This window comes from Hypanus sabinus, chromosome 7 (assembly GCF_030144855.1).
Source record: "Hypanus sabinus isolate sHypSab1 chromosome 7, sHypSab1.hap1, whole genome shotgun sequence".
Taxonomy (NCBI): Eukaryota; Metazoa; Chordata; class Chondrichthyes; order Myliobatiformes; family Dasyatidae; genus Hypanus; species Hypanus sabinus.
Window position 1 is genome coordinate 37,528,425 of NC_082712.1, and position 14,365 is coordinate 37,542,789.

At 41.5% G+C, this 14,365-nt stretch overlaps 1 long non-coding RNA gene across 1 annotated transcript in view; it reads left to right on the forward strand.

The window, feature by feature from the left end:
• Positions 1-14,365, forward strand: part of LOC132396707 (uncharacterized) — a 62,276-nt gene that overhangs the window by 39,413 nt on the left and 8,498 nt on the right. The gene's annotated exons all lie outside the window — the stretch shown is intronic.

The following is a 14,365-nucleotide window of genomic DNA, read 5'->3' on the forward strand; positions in this document are numbered from 1 at the left end:
CCTTTCAGGAAACCATGCTGGCTTTGGCCTATCTTGTCACGTGCCTCCAGGTATTCCATAATCTCATCCCTAACAATCAATTCCAACAACTTCCCAATCACTGATGTCAGGCCTATAATTTCCTTTCTGCTGCCTCCCACAGTTCTTAAATAGTGGAGTAATATTTGCAATTTTCCAGTCATCTGGTACAATGCCAGAATCTATTGACTCTTGAAAGATCATTATTAGTGCCTCCGCAATCTCTCCAGCTACTTCTTTCAGAACCTGAGGGTGCATTCCATTAGGTCCAGGAGATTTATCCACCCTCAGACCATTAAGCTTCCTGAGCACCTTCTCAGTTGTAATTTTCACTGCACAAACTTCACTTCCCTTACACTCTTGAATGTCCAGTATACTGCAGACGTCTTCCACTGTGCAGACTGATGTAAAATATGTATTCCATCCCTCTGCCATCTCTACATTTCTCATTACAATGTCTCCAGTGTCATGTTGTATTGGTCCTGTATCTACCTTCCACTGTCTTTTATCCTTTATATACTTAAAAAAGCGTTTAGTATCTTCTTTGATATTAGTCACCAGCTTCCTCTCATAATTCATCTTTTCCTTCTTAATGGCCTTCTTAGTTTCCTTCTGCTAATTTTTAACAGCTTCCCAATCCTCTATCTTCCCACTAGCTTTGGCTTCGTTGTATGTCCTCTCTTTTGCTTTTACATTGGCTCTGACTTCACTTGTCAGACACAGCAGTGTACTTCTTCCTTTTGAAATTCTCTTCTTATTTCGAATATATCTGTGTAAAGGGGGTTTCTTCTTTTTTCTTTGTTACTGTGTATGTAATCAAAAGGGCTTCTTTGTTTTGTTAACTAGCAGGAATGCTAATTTACTGATAACGAGAATTGTATTCCTTTGTAAACCAAATAGGGATTAATGTTCTTTCTTCTGAGTCTGTAAGCTTTTGTTGACGGGCTTTTGGGGAGATCGGCGTGAGGGGGTGAGAGAGAGAGGATGCAATGCTGTAAGCTGGGCGAGGAACAGACCCCAAGCAGGGGTCTGAGGCCAGGAGGTACTCCGAGGAGGGGGGATGAAGCTAGATGTGCTTGGTTGACCACTCGGAGGGTCCTGAGCTGCGAGTCGAGGAGTTCGGAGGGGATCGAATGGTGGCCAGAAGACTTCAGTAATTGAGCTCCAACGGTTGTGCACGAAGTGGTTTGGACTTTGATAAGTTTGGCGCCTTTTCTTTATTTTTTTTCTCTTCATATATACTGTATCATTATTAATCACTTAGTTATAGTAACCTTTATAAATTGTACTCATTTAATCACTTATGGTGTACTGTCTGTTTTTGGGGAGGCGGGGACATCACACAGCATCCACACCAGCTGATTACCCAGTTTGGTGGGGCCGAAGGCTGCTCCCCCAGACAAGAACGAGCTGAGCGAGCCTGAGGCGACCCAGGGGGTTACATTGTGAGGTGCTTGTCCCGGATTGGATTGTCAGGGGCTGTGGAATCGCGCAGGCAGCAGAGAGGAATGGACAGAGATAAGATTTTTTGTTGGTGAATATCTAAAAAAATGAAATCTAGACAAGTTATATTTGTTGGATAATTGCTCAAAAGACATGAAACAATTATCTAAAAATAAATCAGAAAATCTTAGTAATCCCTTAGTTTTCCAAGCCGAATAAGCTTGATCTATAATGGAAGGGTGAAAAAAACAATTAGATACAATAGGACTATTTAAAACGAATTGAGTCAACCCAAAAAATCTCCGAAATTGAAACCATATACGCAAAGTATGTTTAACGATAGGGTTGTCAATTCGTTTCGGCAATTTAGAAAGAGCAAAAGGGAGAGAAGTCCCTAAAATAGAACCCAGAGCATAAGCTGATACCGATTTAGTTTCTAAACTCACCCAACAAGGGCCAAAAGATCCACCGCCATCTTTCAACCAACATAACAAATATCTAATATTAACTGCCCAATAGTAAAATCTGAAATTAGGTAATGCTAACCCGCCTTCCTTTTTTGTCTTCTGTAGATATGTTTTACCTAACCTGGGATTTTTATTCTGCCATATATATGAAGAAATTTTAGAGTCAACATTAGTAAAAAAAAGATTTCGGGATAAAAATTGGTATCGCTTGAAAAATATATAAAAACTTAGGTAAAATAACCATCTTAATAACATTAATCCTACCTATTAGGGATAAAGATAAAGGTGACCACTTAGTAAACAAATCTTTTATCTGATCAATTAAGGGTAAAAAATTAAATCTAAATAAATCTTTATGGTTTTTTGTGATTTTGATCCCTAAATAAGTCATTAACTAATTTAAAAGGTAAATTTCCATAAATTGGGACCCGTTTATTCAAAGGAAACAATTCACTTTTATTAAGATTTAACTTATACCCAGAAAACTCACTAAATTGAGCCAATAATGATAAAACTGCTGGAATGGATTTCTCCGGGTTAGAAATGAATAGAAATAAATCATCTGCATACAAAGATAACTTATGAATATCTGTCCCATGATTAATACCCAAAATATCCTGTGATTGTCTGATGGCAGTTGCCAAAGGTTCTAAGGCAATGTTAAATAGTAATGGACTAAGAGGACATCCTTGTCTAGTGCCCCGAAATAAGCGAAAAAAGGGAGATCTTTGATTATTGGTAAACACTGAGGCTACTGGAGTATGATAAATCAATTTAATCCATGATATAAATATCGGACTAAAATTAAACTTCTCCAACACATTAAATAAGTAAGGCCATTCAACTCTATCAAATGCTTTCTCCGCATCTAATGAAATCACGCATTCTGAAGTGTCATGTGAGGGAGTATAAACAATATTCAACAATCTCCTAATGTTAAAAAAAAATAACGATTTTTAATAAAACCAGTTTGATCATCTGAAATAATTTTGGGTAATACCTTCTCCAATCTAGATGCCAGTAACTTGGAAAAAATCTTGGAGTCCACATTCAATAAAGATATAGGTCATTAAGAAGCACAGTTAGTAGGGTCTTTATAAAAAGATTGTGGCAAATTCCCCAATCTAATGGCTTCCTCAAAAACCTTACCTAACCAAGGGGGAAGAGTAGCGGAAAAATTTTTTAAAAATTCAACTGTATAACCATCTGGACCCAGTGCTTTCCCAGAATCCATTGAGGAAATAGCCCCCTTAATTTCTACATCCGTAATAGGAGTATCCAATATCAAAAGATCATCAGATAATCTTGGAAAATTTAATTTCCCAAGAAAATCAGACATGGTATTATGATCTTGAGGTAATTCAGATTGATACAGGGAGATATAGAAGTATTGAAATGCCTTATTTATCTCATCTTGATTAACTGTCAGATTCCCATTCTGCTGACCAATCTTAGTGATTTGACGTTTAATCAAAGCATTCTTCAATTGACTAGCTAACAGTTTACCAGATTTATCATTATGTATGTAAAAATCAGATTTAGATTTCATTAATTGATTTTCAATCGAGGATGTAAGTAATAAACTATGTTCCATTTGAAGTTCAACCCTTTGTTTGTAAAGCTCCTTACTAGGAGCAATCGAATATTTTTTATCAATCTCTTTAATTTTATCAACCAATAAGAGAGTTTCCATCTTAGTACGTTTCCTCAAACCAACAGAATAAGAAATAATCTGTCCACGTATATACGCTTTAAAAGTGTCCCGAAGTGTTCCGCAGGAAATATCGTCTGTAGAATTAGTTGAAAAGAAGAAGTCGATCTGCTCCTCCATAAATTTTATAAAGTCAGAGTCTTGCAACAAGGTAGAATCAAATCGCCATTGTCTAGCATTAGAAGCTGTATCCGTAAATTTCATAGAAAGTAATAATGGAGCATGATCAGAGATAGCTATAATATCATAGTTACAACCGATTACCAATGGAATAAAACAAGAGTCTACAAAAAAATAATCAATTCTCGAATAAGAGTGATAAACATGTGAGAAAAAAGAAAACTCTTTGTCATTAGGATGCCGGAATCTCCAAATATCCAAAACTCCATTGTCAGTCAAAAAAGAGTTAATACAAGTGGCCGACTTATTAGGTAAAGTCTGAATAGATAAAGACATTTTTTAAGTTCTGTACTCTCTACGTTTCCAAATTTTGTGCCTTCAGATATTTTGGAGAGTTTATTTGAATTAGACCCTTTTCAAAAAGGGCTTATTTCAAAACTTTATAATATAATTATGAAGATACGTTCAGAGCCTCTTTATAAGACTAAAAAGGATTGGGAAAGAGTGCTTAGTCTTAGTATTTCTAGTGAGAATTGGGATAGAATTCTTCAATTAGTTAATACATCATCGTTATGTGCCAAACATTCACTAATACAATTTAATGTCGTACATAGGGCCCATATGTCCAAGGATAAATTAGCTCATTTTTACTCTCATATTAGTCCTATTTGTGATAGATGTCATTCTGAAATTGCATCTTTAACTCATATGTTTTGGTCTTGTTCATTTTTGGAGAAATATTGGAAAGATATTTTTGATATTATTTCTGCGGTTTTGAATATTGATTTACAACCTCATCCTATTACCGCAATTTTTGGTTTACCAATCTTAGACTCACTGCATTTATCTTCTTCTGCCCTTCGAATGATTGCATTTCTAACTCTGATGGCTAGAAGATCTGTATTGTTGAATTGGAAAGAAATTAATCCTCCCACTGTATTTAATTGGTTCTCTCAAACTATGTTATGTTTAAATTTAGAAAAAATTAGAAGTGGTACTTGTGAGACTTCTATTAAATTTGAAAAGTTATGGAGACCATTTATTCAACATTTTCATATGATGTAATATGACCCTGTGCCAAGTTCATTTGATTTCCCAGCTTTTAGCCTATGGATTTTGAGAGGACCGGAAGTGACAGCATTGATGAATACTTATTTTTGTGAGATATTATAAACAGCCCCCTTTTTTTTCTCTTTTTTGCTTCTTTTTTCTTCTATGTTAGTTATTAGTTATTTGATTAGATTAGCTAGTTTGGCATTATATTTTTTTGTTTTTTTTCTTTCTTTTTTCTGTTTTCTTTATATCATATATTATGAAATACTTAGACTTACTATGTTCATACATATATTTTATGGCTTATGTTTTGGTAAACTCATTTATATTGTAACTATTATGTATGTTTTTTTCATATGTAATGGAATTTATATGTTGGTAATTTCTTTATCAATATATCATTTGTATTCTGTCCATATTACTAATATTAATAAAAAGATTTAGAAAGAAAGAAAGAAAGATTTTTTGTTGGTGGCAGTTTGAAGGTGTATCAGTACAGTACGCATGTGTAGTGAGCAGAGTGGATTTTCGAGTTTCGGGAGACGTGATAGTGCGGGGTTTAAGTTCGGTGAAGGGTATTGGGCAGGTAGAATTGGTAGCTAGACGGTGTGGTAAAGAGGTAGAGTCTAGCTGGGTGTTGGTTGGTACGAGTGCTGAAGTCAGGATGGTGGAACTGCCAGCGACAGTCAGTGTACCGGGGGAGGAGGGGCTGTGGGGGCTCCACTCCTTCTACAAGGATGAGGCTGAGGAAGACACCGAGGAAGGTGGACGTGTGCTGGACTGCTCGTAAGACCACTGGGGTGGTCCCAGGTACGACGGCCGGATGGGTCGATTGGTTCGTTGATTGAGCTCCAACGAGTGCACTAAACAGACTGAACTTTGATAAGTTGACACCTTTTGTTTTTTTCCATATATATATATAGATTGTATTGCCTACTACTCTTTTAATTTTAGTAAACTCTTTAAAGTGTATTTCATAACGGTATTTGTTGTGGGTTTGATACTGTTGGCGGGCGCGAGGCATAAACTCGATTCTCACAGCACCTGCGTGTACGAGAGGTGGGTTGGTGAATTGCTGGAACTCCGTTTCCCCTAGACATATACCAGTCTTTTGGGTAAGTGTTACACTTGACGACGTTGAGGACACTGGAGATTCGGGGTACCAGTGCCGGTGATTATCCAGACGATGGTTGTTGGTCAGTGAAAATGGTGTTCTTAGAGGCAAATGTGGCGGAGACTGAGGTTCATGAATTGTTAATGCTGATGTGTCCGGACCCTGTTGAGACGGGCAGCGTTTCTGTTCTAGAGAGAACCAATATCCTGTTGGTGCGCTTGGGAGCCTGCCTGGAGGAGGCGGGTGAGCGCTGTTTGGAGGCATTGTCGATGCACCCAGAGTTTCGAGCTGCTTGTGCAGACGTGTAGCAGCATTGGGCCGATACTGAATTCAAACAAGAGCCAGTGGTGGTACGGCCTGGGGGAAGTATCTGAGGGTGAGACCCTCTTAGTGGATGCTGCGAAATACCACGAGGGAGGGGAGTTGACTGCTGAAGACACCTCGGAGAGAGAGAGGTTGCGGCGACTGGCCCCTACAGCCGTGGAAGACGTAGGCAGCGTGTGTGTGGATTATATTGCACTGAAGAGGTGCACTGTCAGTGACCAGAATATGGCCCTGAGGACCGGAGAGGCGATGGCCTGTCAGAGTGGTGCGATGTGGTTTAAAGTGCTGGATCTGAGGAGTGGATGTTGCCAGATCCCGATGAGTGGGCCGACAAGGAGAAGACGGCCGTTATAAATTCCCTAGGAGTCTTTGGGTCCGAAAAGATGCCACAGGGCATATCTGGAGCCCTTGCAACCTTCCTGCAGGGCAGGTGGAAGACCATAGGGGATGTGGAGGCGATTGGAGTTTTGGTGTATGTGGATGATCTCTTGGTATTTGGATTTGCCTCAGGAGAATATGAAGTGAGGTCGTTGCAGGAGTGGCTGAGAATTACAGAGTTAAAGTGTTTTCTGGACACGTGCCAGGGCTGGCGCAGGTCGCAGCTCCTGAGTGACTGTCTCTACAGAATCAAGTTTGAAATGAAGACTGAGAGACTGGAGAAAGTGATCTGGAACCATTCGGAAGACTTACAAGTTGGAGAGAATGAAGAAAGTTGTCTGACTGAGGGCAATAGCAAACTGAGAACCTGGAGAGGGGAGTTTGCGGAGGTGAAGAAATTACAGACAGATCTCAGAAGAGAGAAGCGGAAGCTTGAAGGGAACCTGAAGATGACCATCGACAGTTCAAATGAAGTGCAAAACCTGAACGTTGATCTGGAAGAAGTCATGAGGAAGAAAAAGCTGGAGAGAAGTGCAGTGAATACTGAACAGGAGGCTGAAGAGACTGCAGGAGCAGTGCAGGCCACATGTTTCCATTTGGAGAAGATCAAACAGCAGCTACCGATCGCAGAAATGAGGAAGAATACAGATTCGATGGATGATGTGCTGGATGTGTGGTACATGCTACCTTTTGCTGACTTTCCCTCGATTGAGCAAGAGACCTTTGGCCCTTCTCCCATTGAGTCAGGTGTAGCGGGGAGGGTTAGCTGTGTGCAGTGTGGGGCATGAGTGAGAGGTTGAGAGAGGAGTTGGTAGTGGGCCCAAGGTATCCCCAGTTGTGTCTGAGCCTGAAGGGTTTAGGTGAGGGGGTACAGAGGTCTCAGAAGGGTTAGGGAACTCCCAGATAGTTGGCCTAAGTAATGCCTGAGGAACAGGGCGTGAGGTTTACTGTGTGGGGAGGAGATGTCACTGTTTGTGCTTGGGTTACGGTGTGTTGGCAGGAAAGTTGGCGAGTTATTTAATAGTCATGAGGACATGTCTTTTATTTGGTGGGGGGAGAGTATAAAGGGGTTTCTTCTTTTTTCTTTGTTACTGCATATGTAATCAAAAGGGCTTCTTTGTTTTGTTAACTAGCAGGAATGCTAATTTACTGATAACGAGAATTGTATTCCTTTGTAAACCAAATGGGGATTAATGTTCTTTCTTCTGAGTCTGTAAACTTTAGTTGACGGGGAGATCGGTGCGAGGGGGTGAGAGAGAGAGGACGCAATGCTGTAAGCTGGGCGAGGAACGGACCCCAAGTGGGGGTCCAAGGCCTGGAGGTACTCCGAGGAGAGGGGATGAAGCTAGATGTGCTTGGTTGACGAATCGGAGGGTCCTGAGCTGCGAGTCGAGGAGTTCGGAGCAGATCGAATGCGGGCCAGAAGACTTCAGTAATTGAGCTCCAACGCTTGTGCACGAAGTGGTTTGAACTTTGATAAGTTTGGCGCCTTTTCTTAATTTTTTTTCTCTTCATATATACTGTATCATTATTAATCACTTAGTTATAGTAACCTTTATAAATTGTACTCATTTAATTGCTTATGGTGTACTGTCTGTTTTTGGGGAGGCGGGGACATCACACAGCATCCACACCAGCTGATTACCCAGTTTGGTGGGGCCGAAGGCTGCTCCCCCTAGACGAGAATGAGCTGAGCGAGCCTGAGGTGACCCAGGGGGTTACATCTATATTGCACTTTCCTCATTTTTCGCAGAAACTCCAGCCATTGCTGCTCTGCTGTCTTTCCTGCAACGGTCCCTTTCCAGTCAACTTCCGCCAGTTCCTCTCTCCTGCCATTGTAATTTCCTTTATTCCACTGAAATACTGACACATTGGATTTTATTTTTCCCCTGTCAAATTTCAATGTGAACTCGATCATATTGTGATCACTGTTCCCTAAGGGTTCCTTAACCTTAAGCTCTCTTATCACCTCTGGATCATTGGACAACACCCAATCCAGCACCGCCAATCCCCTAGTGGGCTCAACAACAAGCTGTTTTAAAAAGCCATCCCTTAGACATTTTATAGATTCTCTCTCTTGAGGTCCAGTACTGACCTGGTTTTCCCAATCCACTTTCATGTCAAAATCCCCAACAATTATCACATCGCTTTTCTGACACGCTTTTTCTATCTCCTGCTGTAATTTGTAATCCACATCCCGACTGATGTTTGGAGGCCTGTATACAACTGCCATTAGGGTCGTTTTACCCTTGCCATTTCTTAACTCAGCCCGTAGAGATTCTACACCTTCCAGTCCTATGTCATCTCTTTCCGATGATTTAATATTTTTTCTTATACACAGAGCCACACCACACCACCCCTTCTGCCAACTAACTTATCTTTCTGATACACCGCATATCCTGGATGTTCAGTTCCCAATGACAGCCATCTTTTAGCCAAATTTCAGAGGAGACCACAACATCATATTTAACAATCTGTAGCTGAATTTCAAGATCATCCGTTTTATTCCTTATGCTGCGTGCATTCAAATATAACACTTTCAGTCCAGTATTTGGTGTTTTCTGTTTTAACTACACCACGTCTCTATTGCCCTGTAGCTCATGCCACTGGTTGTGATTAAGCCTCATCTCCTGCCTGTTCTTTCTGTAATTTCTGTTGCATGCTACCTTTGACTTATTTCAGTTTTCCCCTTCCTCAGCCCTATCACTCCGGTTCCCATCCCCCTGCCAAATTAGTTTAAACCCTCCCTTACAGCTCTATTAAATGTGCCCACTAGGATATTGTACCCCTTTTGGTTCAGGTGTAAATATTGAAATGAACTGAAACATTCAAAAACTGAAATGTCAGCAATTAAGGTTTCATTCCCCCTTCACTCAGTACTTAGTTGAGCCATCTCTCCAACTATTACTGCCAGTAATCTGTTTGGATAAGTCTCTATTAGCTTTGCACGATGTGTTGGAGAAAGCTTTGCCCATTCCTCACAAAACTCCTTTAAACTGTGCCAGGTTAGTTGGGGAATGGCGGTGGACAGCAATCTTGAGATCTTGCCAGATGTACTTGACTGGGTTAAGGTCAGGACTCTGACTGGGCCATTCAAGGATATCAATTTTCTTCATTTGAAGCCAGTCCATGGTTGCTCTGCCAGTGTTCTTTGGGTCATTGTCCTGCAGAAAATCAAACTTCCTCTGCAGTATAAGCTTTCTGGCAGAGTCTAGCAGGTTTTTTTTGTCCCCCAGGATCTCTCTGTATTTAGAAGGATTCATCTTAGCATCAAACCTAACTAGATTTCCAGTCCCTGCTGCTGAAAAGCATCTCCGTAGCATGTTAGTCCACCATACTTTACAGTAGGATACTGGCTGATGCACAGTATTAGAATTACCTCACACGTACTGTTCAAAAAAAAACATATCCTTGCCCAAAGTCTTCGCAAAGCATCACTTAGAAGATATTGTAAGTTGTGGGAGAAAGCCTTGTGGTCAGATGAGATGAAAGTGGAACATTTTGGCCTCAACACTAAGCAGTACCTGTGGTGCAAATCCCTGTTGTTCTCTGCAGAGGAGTTGATGGTGGAGGTCCAGTCTACCAGGGCCCTGGTTTGTCGAAGCCATAATGTTTGGAAGAGAGCATGGAAGGCCATCCTCATTGCTAGCCATTCCTACTGCCACCAGGCTAACTGCACAGCCAGATGATTCTGGCCTGGGGACTCTGTCTGGCTGTCCACCCGAGATCTGCTCCTGTGAACTCTTGCCCTGATTCATTGGTCTCTTTAAGAATACCAATCCTATCAACCCAGTCACTTACCATCTCTGTCTACCCCCGTCCCTCAGGATCACACCTGCTTTCAACATGTTTTGTCTCAAGCCTGTTGTCCATAGACCTTTCAACCCACTTGAGCCCGCACTTCCAGAAACAAGGATGGTGGAAGGTTGTTCAGTGTACATGGTTCTCTGGTAGATGGATTCACATAGTTATAGATGGGGTGTGCACTACCATGTCAGCTGGGAAGAATACAGCCTGGAGGAGAGGTCTTGGGTGCCATCTAGTTTCACCTTAGATCCATTGCTCATTGAGAAATTGCCCTGGGTCATTGGGTGCCTGCCATGGAAGTGGGCAGGTGGGGATCCTATCAGGCCTGCATGGTCAGGCCCCTCCCAGTGTTCAGCCGGCTAACAGGAACCACCTGCCACTAGTTTTGAACTCATCACCTGCAGCCTATTTAAATCCCGTTCTCAGCCACTATCCTTGTTCAGTCATACAAACTGGCCAGCCTCAACCAGTTCCTGGTCTTCATATATTTTGTGACTTAAGATTCTGTTCTCTCTTGCTTTGTTGCCCCTCGTGGCTTGTTATTTTGCAGTCCATTATTAAAGTCATTGTTCTCCGCTGAATTTTCTCGACTGCTGTGTCATGAGCCCCATAGGCCTGTGCAGCAAGCCAAAGGATGTTTGGTTCTGATATTTCTATCACAGCTATATTTGTTAATTGTTTGCTTTACTAGTGTTTAAGCCCTTGTGCTTTTTCTGTTTAATCTTGTCAAGTTTACTAGCACAGATTTTCCACATATTGTGATTATTTAAAGCAGACCCCTGATGACCACTTATCACAGGGCCCCTGTTCTGAGAACGATTTGTCTCGTGCTGCTGTTCAGTTGAGCCCCTGATGGTCTGTTTGAATTCCCAATGTACCAGGCCCTTTTTCTGTCTCTATGAAGGAGTCTGTCGTTCCTCCACACCTGGGTTCTGTCATTGCCAGTGTTACGAACCCCGTAACTGGGTTACTTACCAGCAAAGATAGAGATGTTCGTTGGAGTCTGATGATACTATTTTTAACAGTATTTATTAGTAAAAATACACAAAACAATATCAATGCAAATATACAGATAATATACGTCATCAATACTAAACCCAAAAGTACGGGTATAACAACAGTCAATAAGAAATAAGCTCTATCGTTGTCTAGGGGATAATGAACTGTCTGATGGAAACATAAAGTTCGCTTCAGTTCACACAGGCTGCCATCGTTTGTTTGTCGCTGTGTTGCAATTGTTGGAGAGAGAGAGAAATATAGAAGAATAACTTGCCGACTTTCCTTGGTACGGTCTTGATCCATATGCATCCTTTAGCTAGACCATTCCGTGGAGGACTCGCCACCCAGGCAAGGATGGACACACACACAAGCCCCCCACTGGTCTCGTATGTTTCTCCTGGTGCGTCTGAGGGGTGTTCCCCAGACCCGTCTTTTATCCTCACTCACGGGGTCTCAGATATCATTCAGGTTGGGATGATGCAATCCCTCAACCAGACCACTCTGGTTGTCCCCTGAGGGGTTTCAATGAATAGTACAGTACTCAATACACAATTCCTTCTCCAAGAGACAATAGCAGTAATCAGTGGTTCCGTTCTGCTTTTTGTTAGGAGACATTCCACCTTGTTGGGTATTCTGCGTTGTCTATAACGACTGCCTTTGCTGTGATCCTGCGTCTCTCTCTCTCTCATTTCCTGACATGCTGTGTATCTCTCTGATTTCCTGGGTATCAGACCCGGAATACTAGCGATCCTGCGATTCTCAAAAAGGAGGGGGCGACTTTGCACCCTTCGGCCCCTCAGAGTTGCTCCACATTCGTAACACCAGCGTTCACTGTGCACTCCTCTGTGTTTGGGTCAAGCCTCCATTATGTTTTTCTGACATGGGAGAAGTCAGTGCAGGTGCTGTGGCCAGCACCCTGTGTTCTGTAAATAATGCATATGTTTGTAAAGATGTCCTTTTAACTTCAAACTGATTATTGCCTGCCATTTACATTAAAAACTGAAAACTAGCTGTTTACAACAAACTAAACAAAAAATCATCTCCATAAATTGTGACCTTGTCATGGTGGAGAAGCTTGTGTGGTCCTGAGATTCCGAGAGCGATGCCGTCTGGAGCTACGCTCCTGGTAGGGTCACCCATGGCAGTAAGGTCGAGGGTGAGGTCCCTGACAGAGAACAATCCAACAAGACCTCAACGGTGGAACAGGTGGACGAAGTTACTTTAAACTCAACGGCTGTGAAGGCGGATGAAGGCTGCAACAAAGCCATCAGCTCCAATTGTCGTGGTTTCCGTGCCATTGGAATCAGTTGATTGATTTGTTAAGTATTGTGTGCTTCTTAGAGTGCAACATCAAGTACACGTTAAACAAGTACACACACAGGCATTTTCACTCTGTGGGCCACATCTTCAAGTGATCAACAGAACGAAGACCATCATCCTCGACTGCGAGGAATAGCCACAGCGAAACAAAGAATATTAGTTAGAAGCTTAACTTACTCAAAAACGACTCTTTGATCTCTAGAAGTTTTATCTGCAATTTTAGAAAGCTGAGAATGGCCAAAAAAGAAAGACCCCCTGGCCCTGGACAGTGAATATCCATCACAGGAGAAGCAAAGGTAGAGAACATGGAAACGTAGGGAATGGGCTAATTCATCACACAAGAATCTCAATCAACTGCTGATATCAGGCTGAGCACTTGAGGATGGTGGGAAGTGAGGTCAGTTGGTAGATTAAGTAAAGGTTCTGGTGTAGGGGGTATCTGAAGAACAGATCAGTGGTTACTGGAGATGATTGCATCTGTCAGACAAACATATTGACCTAGATATGCATTGATGGTCTGCTACATAACTCCTGATTGTTCTATGTGTCCGTGCACATACGTAATAAAAAAACGTAATTTAGTTTCTGGGCACATCATTTTCTCTTTCATGTGGGAGGCAAAATGCATATGCGAATGCAGGTACAGTACTAACGGGCAACATCCCAGAAGTGAAGTTATAGAATAACCTACATTATTAAAATAACATAAGATCCATCATATTTAATTCCTTATGGGTGTGAAAAAAATGCCTGACTACAGGTGCTTTGATAAGTTATGAATTTATAGAAGAACACATAAATCAGAGTCTTATTTTCTGAGGAAGCAATTCAATCACAGCACCAGATCTAAATATCAAAACAAAGTATATCAAAAAAAAGCAACATTAATCTGAAAGCAACAAAGTATAGAGGCTGCTTTTAATCAAATCATCAAATCCCAAGATCCAGCTAAGCATGTAACTATTATTGAACTGTATGGAATGTGCAGTGAAGTGTGTAACCTTGGGAACCCGCAGGTTTCATTTACTGTGGACTGTCACTTTAAGTGCCTGAGTGAGGCGGGACTAGGACGTCAGCCACAGGCTGAAGTGGTTTGTTAGAGCGAGAGAGAGAGAGAGAGAGACAGGCAAACTGAAACTTTACCTTGTTACTGCTATGGTTTGGAACTCTTTGATGCCCAAAAGATTGGGCTAAACATTGGCACACAGTGCACAACGGATGTGTGACTATCGCTTTGTATAATCCATAGAGTGGATTTTGGGATATCTTGTGGGACCACCTGTGTAGCCCTTGCCACTGAAAGACGATATTCCTGTGACAGATCACTTTTGGTGATAATTCGTATGTGGATTTGGAACGATCACGAACAAGATCTTCAGCGGTTGTTATCTTGTTTTACTAGCGTGAAACCTGTGGAATACTTTGTACTTACCTTTTCTCTCCTTTCCAATGTGGATTACAAATATCTCTCTCCCATCATTTATTTTGTGGATTTTCTACTTTACCATCTCAAGACTCCAAGCCTTTTTTCCCCAAGCTCAATAGTTTGGGTGCTATATTTACACACATAACAGTTAACTTTTGTTTATCTTGGTTGAGTTACTATAGTGT